General features: G+C 35.4%; 1 protein-coding gene across 1 annotated transcript in view; it reads left to right on the forward strand.

Moving 5' to 3' along the window:
• Positions 1–15,000, forward strand: part of LOC135216044 (gametogenetin-like) — a 255,490-nt gene that overhangs the window by 37,645 nt on the left and 202,845 nt on the right. The window lies entirely within an intron of this gene.

The following is a 15,000-nucleotide window of genomic DNA, read 5'->3' on the forward strand; positions in this document are numbered from 1 at the left end:
TCACGTGAACAATTAGCCTACTCTTTAATTCGTCTCAACTCAGTCATAGGCTAAACCTCTCGTTTGAATTAATCGGCATTAATTTAGACTTTATTCTTTTCTTGTTCTTTACTTAATGAGTGTTGACACCCTTTCCTTAACCAGTTGTACATTTAAAAGGATTATACTGTCACGTGTTTCATTAGTTATTTATCTTTATCAAAGAAACGAAGGCTATTAACAAACTTTAAAAGTCACACGTCATAAACTTCATCGTAGTCAGTATGTCTATATAATTGTAATAGTATATCTGGTGAAGCTCCAGATTTGTTTTGGGACTGTATATACTATATCTTAAGGATGGAAAGCATGATGATGATGTTTGTGTAGTCTTCTTAGAATTTAAGATGTTAAGGAGGAATGCATGCTTTCATTTCAGTACACGCACACCGATCATGCAATTAAACAATTACACACGTGTAAAACTTAATAACGTGGACGTACATAATTTTACACAACCAACGTGCACGCGTTTGTGTGCAAATTTTTCAACGCAAAAGAAACGGAGAACAAAGAAGGTGACAGAAAAAGTGAGGCCAGTGTCTTAACTGACCATCCGTGAAGCGTTATTACTCTCAAGGTAAGAGCCTCCGCGGTCACGTTCTCTTGCCTCCGCGCTGACTCCTGGCGACGGGCAGAGCTCCCTCCGATGTAAATAAACTGGGAGAACGGTTCTTTCGCGAGAGGAAGGAAGAATCAAAGGGCTCAGAATCCACAGAGGGACGTTAAAAGGGTAATTTGGATGAGAAATCAATGAAGTATATGTTATAAATTTGACAGGCCACCAGCGATTTTATGGACCACGGTTGAACGCGTCCGGTCCTATTGTGACAGATAATTTAGGATTAGTTTCGGAAGTTGGCTGAGAGAACTTGCTTCTGAAGGAATATTCGAATGTCCGCTGGAAATTGTAAAAAATGAAATTTAATCTAGTTATGTATGGCACTTAATCTCTTCACTTTTTGTTGGTCAGTGGCATGAGAGTTAAACTTCCTAATATTTATTCTAAGTTCTTATGGGGTGTTTGAGTTGTCAATAATGTAGCAAGCATCAGACAATTGGATACGCTAAGCTTGTTTGTCTATCTATCAAATCGAAGAATATTTTAAAAATGAAAAGTGAAATGAACCGTACTGTAAAGATAAACATTATTAAAGCCCCATCCGACAGACCGAACGAGGAAGACCGCAGCCGTAAGAAAAGTGAGTTAAGAATGCTCAAAACCAATAAATCTTCTTTCGGGGACTGACATCTCTTACACTTTCTGCGTCGCGTTGCATCACAATACCTATCGAAATCCGAATCGGAGGGGAAAAGAAAACACGTTTGGTTTATCTCGAAATTTGAGAGGAAAAAGCTGGTCTTAGTCTTAGTCTATATGAACCTTTCCATCTTGGGTAACTCTAAGGGAACGTGAGTGAAATTAAGAAGAAAAAAAAAAAAAAAAAGAGACATAGCCTCAACATCCCCATTAGGTGAAAGTGAGCGTCGAGACAAGATAAGACTCGTGCATCAAAGAGCTCCATGAGTCTCAGGAATTGTCCTGAGGGAATGCAATTATGACGTGGCTATCATCTCGAAAAGTTCGAGGGAAGAAAGTGCAGGCATCACACTCGTGACCAAGGGAGGTAAGCAAAAATTAAGACGATTTTTATAAGGAGATAGAAAAGACTTTAGTGCTTTTTTTCCCCATTTCTTCCCATTTTAAATTTCCGTGCACTTACTAAAGCGTATGTATTATATAAGGAAATAAAGAAGTGAAGAGATTGTTGTCGAAACTTTAAGCTAAATAAAAAGTTCCAGTGTATATGCCGAGTCGATTCTATATTTTTCAGTCGGCATAGCAAAGGCCCTCAACAAAACGTTACCATAGTAAGGGTCTGTTGTTTCTTGCAGTTCTTGTAAACTGTATCAGACAATTTTTACCCTCTTTCTTAGCGCAATCTTAGCGCAATGAGTAAACGCTGATCTCACCCAGTTAGCGAGTGCGCGCTCGAAATCCACATGTAAAGAAGAGTTTATTCATTTATTTCGTATGTTTGATTTCAAAGCGTGCAATGAAAAGTTGAAAAGCGTAACCAAACATATAAGGAAATCGGGTTTATAAGAAGTCACCGCGGCAGTCACGCGTTCGCTACACCTATTGCAGTAATAGCAGCAAAGTAAAAGTAATTTTTGTGGTCTGGTCATCGGTACTGAAGGGCCTTGAATACTGTGGAAGGGCGTGGAGCTTGCATTGTCATCCTAAAAAGAATTGCTGAAAACAGGAAGGATAGCATCCTCTGGCGTAGTTCCTCGTTAGAAAAAAAGGATGTAGGGGAATATATATATATATAGTTATATATATATTATATATATATATATATACATTATATATATATATATATATATATATATATATGTTTGTGTTTGTATGTGTGTATGATATGAAAGGGTATTTATGGCTTAATCTATCATGAAAATTCAAAGTCACGAGATTGTTAGTACCAAAACTATAAAATATTGCCACGTTACAAACTTGCTAGTCAGCTGTCCTGATGAAATTAGGTTTATTTCGATTATGAGTACAGAACCTGAACATGACAGGTATATGTACAGCAGTGTCGAAATCTGCTTATATATCTCTTGATAATAAAATGGGCAAGTCTCTGTCTCATGTGTCTCAAACCAAGGGTGCGATGCATTCTTCATTTCATAAATCTATCTGAATGTAGTTATTCATAAGGTCTTGTGAATTCAATAACGGGTATTTGCAGTTTAATATTTACGAGTATAAAAAAGTCACATGTGTATCATTGACAAAATACACACATATATGTCTATATCAATATATATATATATATATATATATATATATATATATATATATATATATATAAAATATATATCAATTCAAGCTACAAATGTCCTATAATATCTAAATTCACTTTACTTCCCAAATGATATATTTTCATGTATGTACGAAGGGGAAAATTTTTTTAGTTGATAATAATTTCGTCCCCCCAGGGATCGAACCACCGCCCAAGTGGACGGGACGAAATCAGGACAGTCAGTGACGCTATCCAATCAGCCAACAGAGACGCTATAAGTTCATATCGATTCTGACCTTACAAATCACCCTCGATCTCGGTGCTTTCGTAATTAGAATCGATATGAAACCCCGTCTACCATGTTAGCCAATTAGAGCGTTTGACAGCACGTAGCCTTTTGTTATGAATAATTATCACATTGAACCGTGATCCATTTATATATCAATTCAAGCTACAAATGTCCTTTAATATCTAAATTCACTTACCTCCCAAATGATATATTTTCATATATGTACCGAAGGGGATTTTTTAGTTGATAATAATTTCGTCCCCCCATGGGATCGAACCACCGTCCAAGTGGACGGGGACGAAATCAGAACAGTCAGTGACGCTATCCAATCAGCCAACAGAGACGCTATAAGTTCATATCGATTCTGACCTTGCAAATCACCCTCGATCTCGGTGCTTTCGTAATTAGAATCGATATGAAACCCTGTCTACCATGTTAGCCAATTCGAGCGTTTGACAGCACGTAGCCTTTTGTTATGAATAATTATCACATCGAACCGTGATCCATTTATATATCAATTTAAGCTACAAATGTCCTTTAATATCTAAATTCACTTTACCTCCCAAATGATATATTTTCATATATGTACCGAAGGGGAATTTTTTTAGTTGATAATAATTTCGTTCCCCCATGGGATCGAACCACCGTCCAAGTGGACGGGGACGAAATCAGGACAGTCAGTGACGCTATCCAATCAGCCAACAGAGACGCTATAAGTTCATATCGATTCTGACCTTACAAATCACCCTCGATCTCGGTACTTTCGTATTAGAATCGATATGAAACCCCGTCTAACCATGATTTTTAGCCATTCGAGCGTTTGAACAGCACGTAAGCCGTTTTGTTATGAATAAGGATCACATCGAACTGTGATCCATTTATATATCAATTCAAGCTACAAATGTCCTTTAATATCTAAATTCACTTTACCTTGGATCACGGTTCGATGTGATAATGATTCATATATATATATCTATATATATATATATATATATATATATATATATATATATAGATATATATATTATATAGATATATATAGATATATATATATATATGATATATATATACATATATATATATTATATAATATATATATATGTGTATATATATATATAATATATATATATATATATATATATATATATATATATATATATATATATATATATATATATATATATATATATATTATATATATATATATATATATATATATATATATATATATATATATATATATATATATATATATATATATATATATATATATATATATATATATATATCGGTTTATTCTTTACACCTAGCAATTTAACGAAATGATATCTATATCCAAGATGCCAATGGGAAGCGTGTGTTATATATAATAAATATAATATATATATATATATATATATATATATATATATATATATATGTACATATACAGACACATACACATACACATACACACACACACACATATATATATATATATATATTATATATATACTATACACAGATATTATACATATAACATATACGTATACTGTATATGGATAAACGAAACGATATTGATATCTCGGAAGCATTAGAAGGCGTTTTGCTTAGTCTTATGAGGCAGCTGTTCTGTTAAAGATTTTTGTGCAATGATTCCATTATTGGACCAGGTATATGAGGGTATATAGGGACTTGAATATTTCAGCATGTTTGAGCCACCCCTCATAGAGGCAACGGCATATTGGAGAAGCAAATTATCTGTGGAGGTTTGTGTTAGGCCTAGACATGCAACAAGCACAAAATAATATGCGTTAGTGGGTATTATTCCAGTTTTCGGTTGATATGTGATGTTGAAAAAATATTTTATGTATGTTAGTGTTTGCGTGCACATGCGACCTACGCTGCGGCATGTGTTGGCAAGGACTTCGAAACGCTCCTGTAATTACGTAATGAAACGACACCTCTGATAACCAAACTTTATCTGGAAAACGTGCGAGTCTTCCCGTAGCATTACGAGTTGGAATTGCGGCTGTGTTTTTGTGAGGAGAGCAACAATTTCCATCTTAATAATCTAGTTCTTTTCCTCATCTTAAATGTAAGGTTCTTATGCCAACTGCAATGATGGACCGTTATTCGTATCACGGTTCAGCTGTCTGGTTGTAAAATAGTGATGCTGCATTCGAAGTCTTATTGCGGATAACCTGAAAACGATGCTTCGATGATACTGCTCTCTTATTTTCTTCCAAATGCCTGTGTTTTCGTTTTTTGCGTTTTCGTAAATACCGACAGAAGAGCAAAATCATCTTAATAACAGGACAGGAGAGATTTCATTTATTTGTTTTTGTTTTTGTTTTTTGTTTGTTTGTTTGTTTTTTTGCATTTCGTGGCTTAGGACGAAGTTTGAAGATGATTTTCGCTATCGCGCAGACTCAGGAAAGGTCGCTATTGACCGCGTAATGAGCCACTTATCGGAACGCTAATCGCACCAGAAAGAAACGTTCCTCAGAGTCTAGATTCAATTAACGAAGATTTATCGATGAGAGCGTCGACCGTCCACAGCAAGGTCGCACGTTTTTTTTTTCCCCAAGAGGACGTCGATATTTTGTACCGAACGTTGTGCACACACACAATGCTGTGGAGGAGGCTTAGTGGTTCAGTTTGTAGAGGTTAATGGTGCAAGAAACGGCACTAATAGCACCCTGGAGGTGTTGTGCCATGCCATTCCGATCCCACGCTACTGGGTGCGTCTTCCTTGTTTGTTTTCTTGTCTTTTCATTTCCTTATGTAGATGAAATGCCTATTTTTTTAATCGTGATGACCAGGCACCGTTGTTATACAAGAGGGTTGAATTGTAATATTCAGATGCCATTCACATATATAGCTTGGTTTAGATTGCATCCAAAATTTTGTTTTCAACTAGAGAGTAATTCTGTTATAGATTGATCTGTCATCAGTACAAAACGAAACTCCATTTCACTAAAGAAAATTAATTAAAGTGTAACGATTATATTGAAAACAGGCGCCGGGAACTAAGATTAATGACCTCAAAGAATGATGTAGGAAGACAATGGTGATTTCTCGCGTTTCTGTCTGACTGTCTTTCAGCCGGATATCTCCAGAACGTATGAACAGCATGTAATGAACTACTGAGTGTTCATATCGAGCTAATTAACTTTTGGAAGGAATTTTTCTAAGGAAAGCAACCCACTCATAATAAAAAAGAAGGCTTTGCCATGGTTGTTATGCTTCTTCATAGTCAATTTCATATTTATTTGCATCTATTTCATATTACGGGTTTATTGCTCTAATAATATGTTCATTGTATTCATTGCCATTAATATACTTATTAAATATTGAACAGTTACCTATTACAATTTTACACGCACAAACACACACACACACATATATATATATATATATATATATATATATATATATATATATGTGTGTGGTATATATATATGTGTGTGTATATATATTGAATGTTTTTGCTGAAAGATGAACTGGCTTCGGATCTAGAAAAATCGTCGATTTTCTCGCAAGAATTTAAGCATAAAAACAAGTACGAAATAAGACAGTAAAGGAAAAGACCTGTTAAGAGGGCTTTGGATGACAGTGACAAATGTAAAGAAAATCTATATAATTCAAGAGAAAAATATTGAGTATGAGTGTAAATGAGGTGACTGCTTCGTAATGAATTAGAATTGACAGGTCTGTTTCAAGTGTCATTGCACCGGATTACACAGTTACCATTTCTGAGGGTAAGTACTGTTATTTACAACAGCAACCAAAAACCGGGCATCAACTTTTAAAGAAACTTTCTGTGTTCGTTTGAAACTAACGTTCAAGGCCGTTGATGTGTTAGTATGTTAAAGGGAGAAAAGTAGAGCCAGGAAAGAAAGAGAAGAATAAATGGGACTGCGGTGAGCTACATGCTCATAAAAGAAATAAAAATCAGGTTGTAAAATAGAAATCTCTATATAAATCCTTTGCTGTAATAAAAATAAAAATTGACCTCCAATTCCAGTGTGGTTACCCAAACGGCAACGTTGACTTTTCGTTCCTCAGTTTAAATTTTCTTTCGATCAGCAGTACTAATATCTAATACAATTACACACACGCACACGCGCACACACACACACAGTGAGCGAGCGCGCGCGCGAATATAAATTGCATCGTGATTGTTTCTTTGCAGTTAAGTAAAAACAAAAATGCGGTTAGATTCCCTGAATACTGTCACGGCTGCCTAGAAATCGGATAGGTCAAAACAAGGCTGACCACGAATGATCACAGTAATGTTTAACCTTCGTCAGCAGAAATTCTGTCTTTGGAGACGATCTTTACAACCTTCCTGAATTGCATCTTGCCAAAGTGAGAATCTGCTGCAGGCGCGTCATACGACTGGCGATATTCTTAGGTCTTTTGTTTAAGCGGTGTCATAAGGGTATGTTTTCAGACGTGTTTTAGCATTTTGGTGCCTCACCTTGCATCAAGTTACCGAAATTGTTGGGAAAATTGTCGCACGTCACTTTTTGTTAGGTCTGTTATCCTTTTCACATTTGCAAAACCTGTGAAGGGCAGGTTTTGCAAAATATCGGGCCTTTATTATTCTTTTGGTTTTTTCAGCCACGTGTATCCGATTAATACCGAATTTCCTTTATCTTGGGATAACGTACAACCAAAGGGAATTGCATACAATATGTGCATGTACCGTAACCAAGATTGGAATCTGTACATGTGTGGATAACATTAGGGGGTTATTGGCATTATACATTCTGCCGTCAAGAGAGATTCATGTTCCTTTCGAATTCAGTTTCTGTTCTTAGATTCGAAATCAGCCCGTCTCCAGCAAGACAGCTAACAGGTAAATTTACGACACGTGACTACATAAGTATTATCGTGATCATTTTTCAGTATGATGAAACAATATTATACATTGAAGAACCCATTAACATCGAATTCACTTCAGGGTTGGCAATGATTAAATCAAACTGATTTAATCAAGTGATTAAATAATTTTTCATTAAAAAATCATGATTTTTCATTTTCTTTTTATTTTTACATATTTTTTAATTTGAAAGCAAACAAATTGAAAAATACGGGTTGAAGGTTAATAAAAACTTAAGCATAACTGTGCTGCATCAATTTATTTTGCTATAGGCCAGAACTGGAAACCTTGAAGATAAATCAATAGTAATTCTGTCATAAAATACATTTTGAAGAAAAAAAAAGGACTGAAAAAAACATCTAAGAAATAAAAAAAACCAAATAAGAAGAAAATCAAGTAAATAAAAAATCAAATAAATCACGGATTTTTTTATTTTCTTGATTTTTCAAGAAAAAAAAATAACAAACCCTGATTTACTTTACCTTGGGTCTAAATTATTCCCAGAGGAATTTATGTTTGGTAAGTACATCTGCCATGGCCAGGATTCGTACTTGTTTCCTTTAAGGATTGGTATATGAGGAAACTGTCTCCTAGGTATTAATCCACAGACGCAGAAATTTGAATTTCGATCAGGATAGACGTTCATATATATAATTATCTTCGGTAGACGTCGTTCATAAATGTATATGTATATATATATATATATATATATATTATATAATATAATTATATATATATATCATAATATAATATATATATATATATATATATTATATATATTATTATATAATATAATAATATATATTCAGTACAGTACAGTACAATAGTTGTTGCCACAATACACTGTTTACCGTTGGCCGACAACTTTTTCCCTCCATCAGTATGAAACTTAAATTACAGCAATTAATGTATATGGCTGCTATCTGTATGTCTCGTACGTGTGTGGTGTTCTAAGAGACATAAGCGTGAATAATTTAAATCGAGCTATACTGCAGCGGATCTTATGTAATTGTATTTCGTCATTAAATCCTCTTTATATTTCCTTTATTTTTGCCACTATATTCAGTTTAGTGACCAGGTAACTTGTCATCCTGGATCCAAATATTCCTCTATTTTAACTTATTCAATTTATACCCTCCAACAGTAACTTGTAGCTAACTTCAGGTGGCATCTGGAATCACACACACACACACACACACACACAAAAGCTTATCTCCTTAAGCATAAAACATCGGCGCTACCATATGTTGGGTGCTCTCAGCCTAAACTTCTGTTTTTTATCGCTTAACGGTGCTTTCTTCTTATTCATGTATTGCGTGTATCTGTTTGGTACTAAATCGGTTGCCTTTCTGTTTATTTAGATTGATCCAAGACCTTGTCATGTCGCTTAAGGTTATTTATTTCTTTTGTTTTTTGTTTTTGTTCAAAAGAATACAGAAGAATACGTTGAAATTATAAGAGTCCGTTACAACGTCCGAGTATCTGAACAACTGACCTTCAACAGCGTATGTCATCAATTTTTCAATCCTCATTACATAATCATGACCATTTAGAAGCATGAGTTACGCGTAAAATATGTGAATATTAGCTTAAACAAGGTTCCACCAAGTAATGAAAATGCCCAGGACAAATAAGCAACCAATAACAATAACAACGGTCACACGGTGTGAGATTCCAGAGATATCGGCAAAGAAAACGGGAGATCGTGACATCACATTGTACCCGAAGGGGATGTTGCGGAGGGTGTCAGGGTACGGGAAGTGAAGCCAGGTGCCGGGTAGATTTTAGCACCGTTGTTCTCTTTTAATGTATTAGTTTAATCCGCATATTCCATAAGCCACTTTTTTACATGCCTGTGTGTCCTTTTATTTCCAAAAGGTGCCCTATGTGTTTAGAGAATTTATGACTGTTTAGGGAGAGAGTACTGATGCTTTGGGGGGAAACACAGGAACGCTTAAAAGACGTCACTGTACAGTTATCGCCTTTGCAATTGCATCTTCCCCTCGGCTATATTTAAGTGTGGATTCAGGTTTAGATTCAGTTTAGGAACGGTAAATAACGTTTTTATTTCTATCTCTCTCTCTCTCTCTCGCTCTCTCCTCCTCCCCCCCACCCCCCCCCCCCCCCCCCCCCCACCCCCCCCTTCCCTCCGGTTCCTCCTCACCTTCCTCCTCTCCTCTCTCTCTCTCTCTCTCTCTCTCTCCCTTAAAAGTAGTGAATATCATTGCTGTAAATAGGTTGCGTCATTCGTGGCTCAAAGGATTTACAGTATGAAATGTTTTCTCTGTCGAGAGCTGCAGATATATATATATATATATATATATATATATATAGATATATATATATATATATATATTTTGAAACATGATTGTTGTCTTTATGCAGTTACCATAAAATGTATGTACTTCATAGCTTCAAGTTTTCTAGAAAGTTTACCTTGTATAAATATTGGCTGCCTATAGATTTCCTATATTTCTAAAGTAAGTGTGTGTGTGTGTGTGTGTGTATGAGAGAGAGAGAGAGAGAGAGAGAGAGAGAGAGAGAGAGAGAACTTCAACGCAGTGTAGAGTAACAAAAAAAAGACACGGTCCAATTTCCCTTGAATATGATTAAGAAAAAAAAGAAAAAACTTCAGCGCAGTGCAGTGCTAGAACTGCTACTACTATAACTACTATTAAAGTAGGGAGCGGTGTTTCTGGCAGTATTAATGATTATGGTTGCAAGTTTAACAGTGACTGTAATGCTACTTGAAAGCACCGTGCATTTCTCCTGACTTTTATTGCTGTATCTGCAGACAAACCTTTATTTATTTCTTACACTGCTTTTGTTGTTATTCGTATTTTTCTTTTTATCGTCCTCTTTTCGAATTGGATACAGTATTATTCATCGGAAGCTTGCTGGCCCAGCAGATGGCGCTTAGGCTTACTCTATATTAATGCTTGCTCATTATGACTACCACTACAGCTAATACTACTGCTATAAATAATGATAACGGTTATGATAACAGCGGGAGCACGAATGGGCTTATTAATTATGTTGATGTTAGTGACAGGGAAAAAAACAGGAGCTGTCAGACTCGGAATTAATGTCACTGATAAGAATCCGAGGGTGGCAGTTAACGTGACTTGAAAGAACGTAAGAATGCGAGAAAAAAAAAACGAAGAAAATAATTGTCTTTGTTCATCAGGAAATGGGAGAAATGAGAGATGGAATTGGTCGATTTAAATACTGCTTAGTATGTCTGGTAGGGTTTATTGAAGGTTGCTATGTGGTATGTGGAGCGTGTGTGTATATGTGTGTGTGTGTGTGAGAGAGAGAGAGAGAGAGAGAGAGAGAGAGAGAGAGAGAGAGAGAGAGAGACATTTGAGGAAATGGAGACATATGTTCTACATAGGGTTATTTAGAACGCTTGTGAAATGTTAATTGCGGTTGTTATTTCTGAACAGCTATTCGTTTTTAATCGCAAAAGGGCAAGGGATTTAATGGTGATATTGCAAGCTAAACTCTCGTACAAAAATGGTGAAATGTTAATTGTGGTTGTTATTTCTGAACAGCTATTCGTTTTTACGCAAAAGGCAAGGATTAAATGGTGATATTGAAAAGCTAGACTCTCGTGCAAAATGGTGTGAATGGGTAATGCTGTAGAATGCTTTTATATGTGGGTAATGATGAGAGTTGGAGATTTAACAAAAGTATATTTCATAAGAATTGGCAGAAAAAAAGTGGTAGAAGTCTGCGCATTTATAAATGTTGATGGTGGTTGTGAGTTGACAAAAGTAGGACTACGGAATCAGTTTGAAATTTCCTTAGAGTAGAAATTTAGAACATTGTCAGGAGAAGTAATATTTAAAACAAGGTTTTGGTGCAATATACGCAAAATGGTCTGGTAAGGCAGCAGTTGTTCGATAACATTAATTTCAGGGTTGTATCTTTTTTTCCCGAGAATTCTCGTATTCATCGTCGAACCACGATATTATTATTATAATCATTATTATTATTATTGTATTTTGCTCAGAGTTGATTACCGATTCCTTGCAATCTAGTTTTTCTATGATGCATGCCTGCGTTAGTGAAAATGGTGCATTATTATTATTATTATTATTATTATTATTATTATTATTATTATTATTATTATTATTATTATTATTATTATTATTATTACTCAACGATAGGCAGCCCTTCTGCAAGAAACGCGTTGCACCCATTAACTTTCTGAGCAAATCTGCTAACAATGTTCATACGTAAAAAAACAAAATAATGAAAGTGCAGAAACATATTAAAATACAAACGAACAAGAGAAAATACAAGATTTATGGAAACCCGGTTGAAGATATATATATAAACAGAAGGTCAGACAATACGAAGCGTATCAAGGCGTGACTAAGTGAAGTTGGTGATTATTGTAGAGATTGATTTCACTAAACCACAGAGTCGAAAAGTCTCACAGGAATGGCCTTAAATTATGTTTACTTTGGTTAGAGGAGACTCACGCGCACATAGAGAGAGAGAGAGAGAGAGAGAGAGAGAGAGAGAGAGAGAGAGAGAGAGAGAGAGAGAGAGACAGTAAAGAGGGTGGAAGGGTGGGGGCTAGGGAGGGCACAAAGAAAGAGAGAAAGGAAAGGGAAGGGGCATAAAGAAAGAGAGAAGGGAAGGAGGTGGAGCACAAAGAAAGAGAGAAGGAAGTGGGTGGGGCACAATGAAAGAGAGAAGGGTACGGGATGGGGCACAAATAAGGTGAGAAGGGAAAAGGGATGGGATATAAAGAAAGAGAGAAGGGAAGGGGATGGGTCACAAAGAAAGAGGAAGGAAGGGGGCCCACAAAGAAAGAGAGAGAGGAGGTGATTGGTCACACACAAAGAGAAAAGGGTCCACAAAGAAAGAGAGAAGGGAGGGGGATGAGGCACAAAGAAGGAGAAAGGAGTGGGAGTGGACGCAAAGAATGAGCGAAGGGAGGGCCGGGTCATCTCAGTCATTTCAAGCGTTTATGGCAGCATACTAATTAATAGGTCAAACCTTTTTATAACTATGGCCTTCAATTCCAGGCACCATTTCTTGTTGGCGCCGAAGTAGCCTTGACACCTTTCTACTTGTAGCAAGAATGACATAAACACTTGAGTAATGATATTTTCTCCCATTCTTTTTTTCTTATTTAATTATAGAGGTACATTTCCCCGTCAGTGATAATGAGAAGGTTTGTAGTTTTTGCAGCTATTTTGAAATGAAATGAAAACTATGGAGTCAAATATTCCTAATTGAATATATCTTTTATCACTTACATATTAGGCCATACATACATGCTTGTATATTTGTGTATATTTATATATGTATATTATATAAATAGTTGTATATGTATATACACATTTATGCGTGTATAAACATATACAACTATGTATATAGTACATATAAATATACACTTAAATATACAAGCATGTATGTATGGCCTAATATGTAAATGATAAAAAGTATATTCAATTACCCATATTTTACTTCATATTTTTCATTTAAAAATAGCTACAAAAAATGCAAACCTTCTCATTATCACTGACGGTGAAATTTACCTCTATAATTAAATGAAATTATATATACATACATATTTATAATTATATATACATACATATTTATGCATACAATTTAATGCCCAAACATATCTTTTGAAATGGATGTAATATATATCCATTTCAATCGTAATTTCTTGAATTTATTGCCCGTCAGATATTGATAAAGTGAAATAAAGGTTATCGATTTTAAAAAAACTTGAAACAACACACCCGATAGATTTTGTTTTTTAAAGCGTATTATCCCGGAAAGAGACTACCCTATAGAGTCAAAATACTTGGGCTTAACAAAAGTATTAGAAGTTATAGAGTTCCTAAGTGATGAATAAACTTAAGACTTAGTAGGTTTTGTCATTCGGTAAATGCAGAGGGAGGCATCGCAATTCAAAGATAGTATGAGAAGAACCTTACCCGGCAACACATCATTCAGGGACAGGAAATTACGTTATAAAGATACAGGAAGTGCTCATTTAAGGACTTCTATAATACATGCGGCTCTTAATCAGCACATCAGGGCAAATCTAGGTCGCGCTTTTTATGAAGACATTGATGTCTTACTGAGACATTTATACGATGGCTAAGCGATACTGATTGATCACGCCATCATTACAGATGGACGTGATACCTTCATAAGATTAAACAAGATTTTCACGATAAATGTCAATTTTATGATATATTATACTATAGTAATTCAGTTGCATGACAATACTGAATAGTGTAAAGGTGAGTGGATGTCGCCTACTGGAACATACAGAGCACAAAAACGAATTTAGTGTTATGTTTTCATGATCTGGTTCTACCGACCGTACACCTCTCACTGAAAAAGCTGTTTCAATTTAGAACACATCTGAGGTCATCATGTCTTTGAATTACGTGGTCTGAGGTCACATAATCTTGGTCCATTTCGCCGCAAGTTTGTCTCAAGGTCTGCCTCGTACGCAATAGCTGTTGTTGATTAGGGGAAACATCTGATTACTTCGAGTACGCCCTGAGCCTTGGCGTGCAATTTTCGCCTAATTTGTATAATTGAAACTATGAAAGGAATGATACTAATTGACTTTGTTTTTTTAGTGATGTCGATCATTCAAGAAGTAAATATAGCTTAGCAACGAAGGTGCTAAAAGACCCGACTGTACAAAGGAAGTGGAACCTGTCTTTTGGGAAAGCAATTTGCCACGGTACTTGAGGTCACTGCTTGTGTATGTATCTCTGTATGCTGTGAGCGTATGATTATTCAGAAATACATGCTGCTGCAAATGTAATTTCTCGTTATCATTTTATTCATTAGTTTTTGTTATCGCTGCATAACTCCCCCTAATCAGGTCATTTATAATGATCTACATAAGTATGTATGCATGTATGATTGTTCGTAACTTGCTGTGGATACAAGTTTTACTTCCTTGCCTTATCTTATTTCTGATTGCCATGTACTAAATT

The sequence above is a fragment of the Macrobrachium nipponense genome, chromosome 6 (genome assembly GCF_015104395.2).
Source record: "Macrobrachium nipponense isolate FS-2020 chromosome 6, ASM1510439v2, whole genome shotgun sequence".
Classification (NCBI taxonomy): Eukaryota; Metazoa; Arthropoda; class Malacostraca; order Decapoda; family Palaemonidae; genus Macrobrachium; species Macrobrachium nipponense.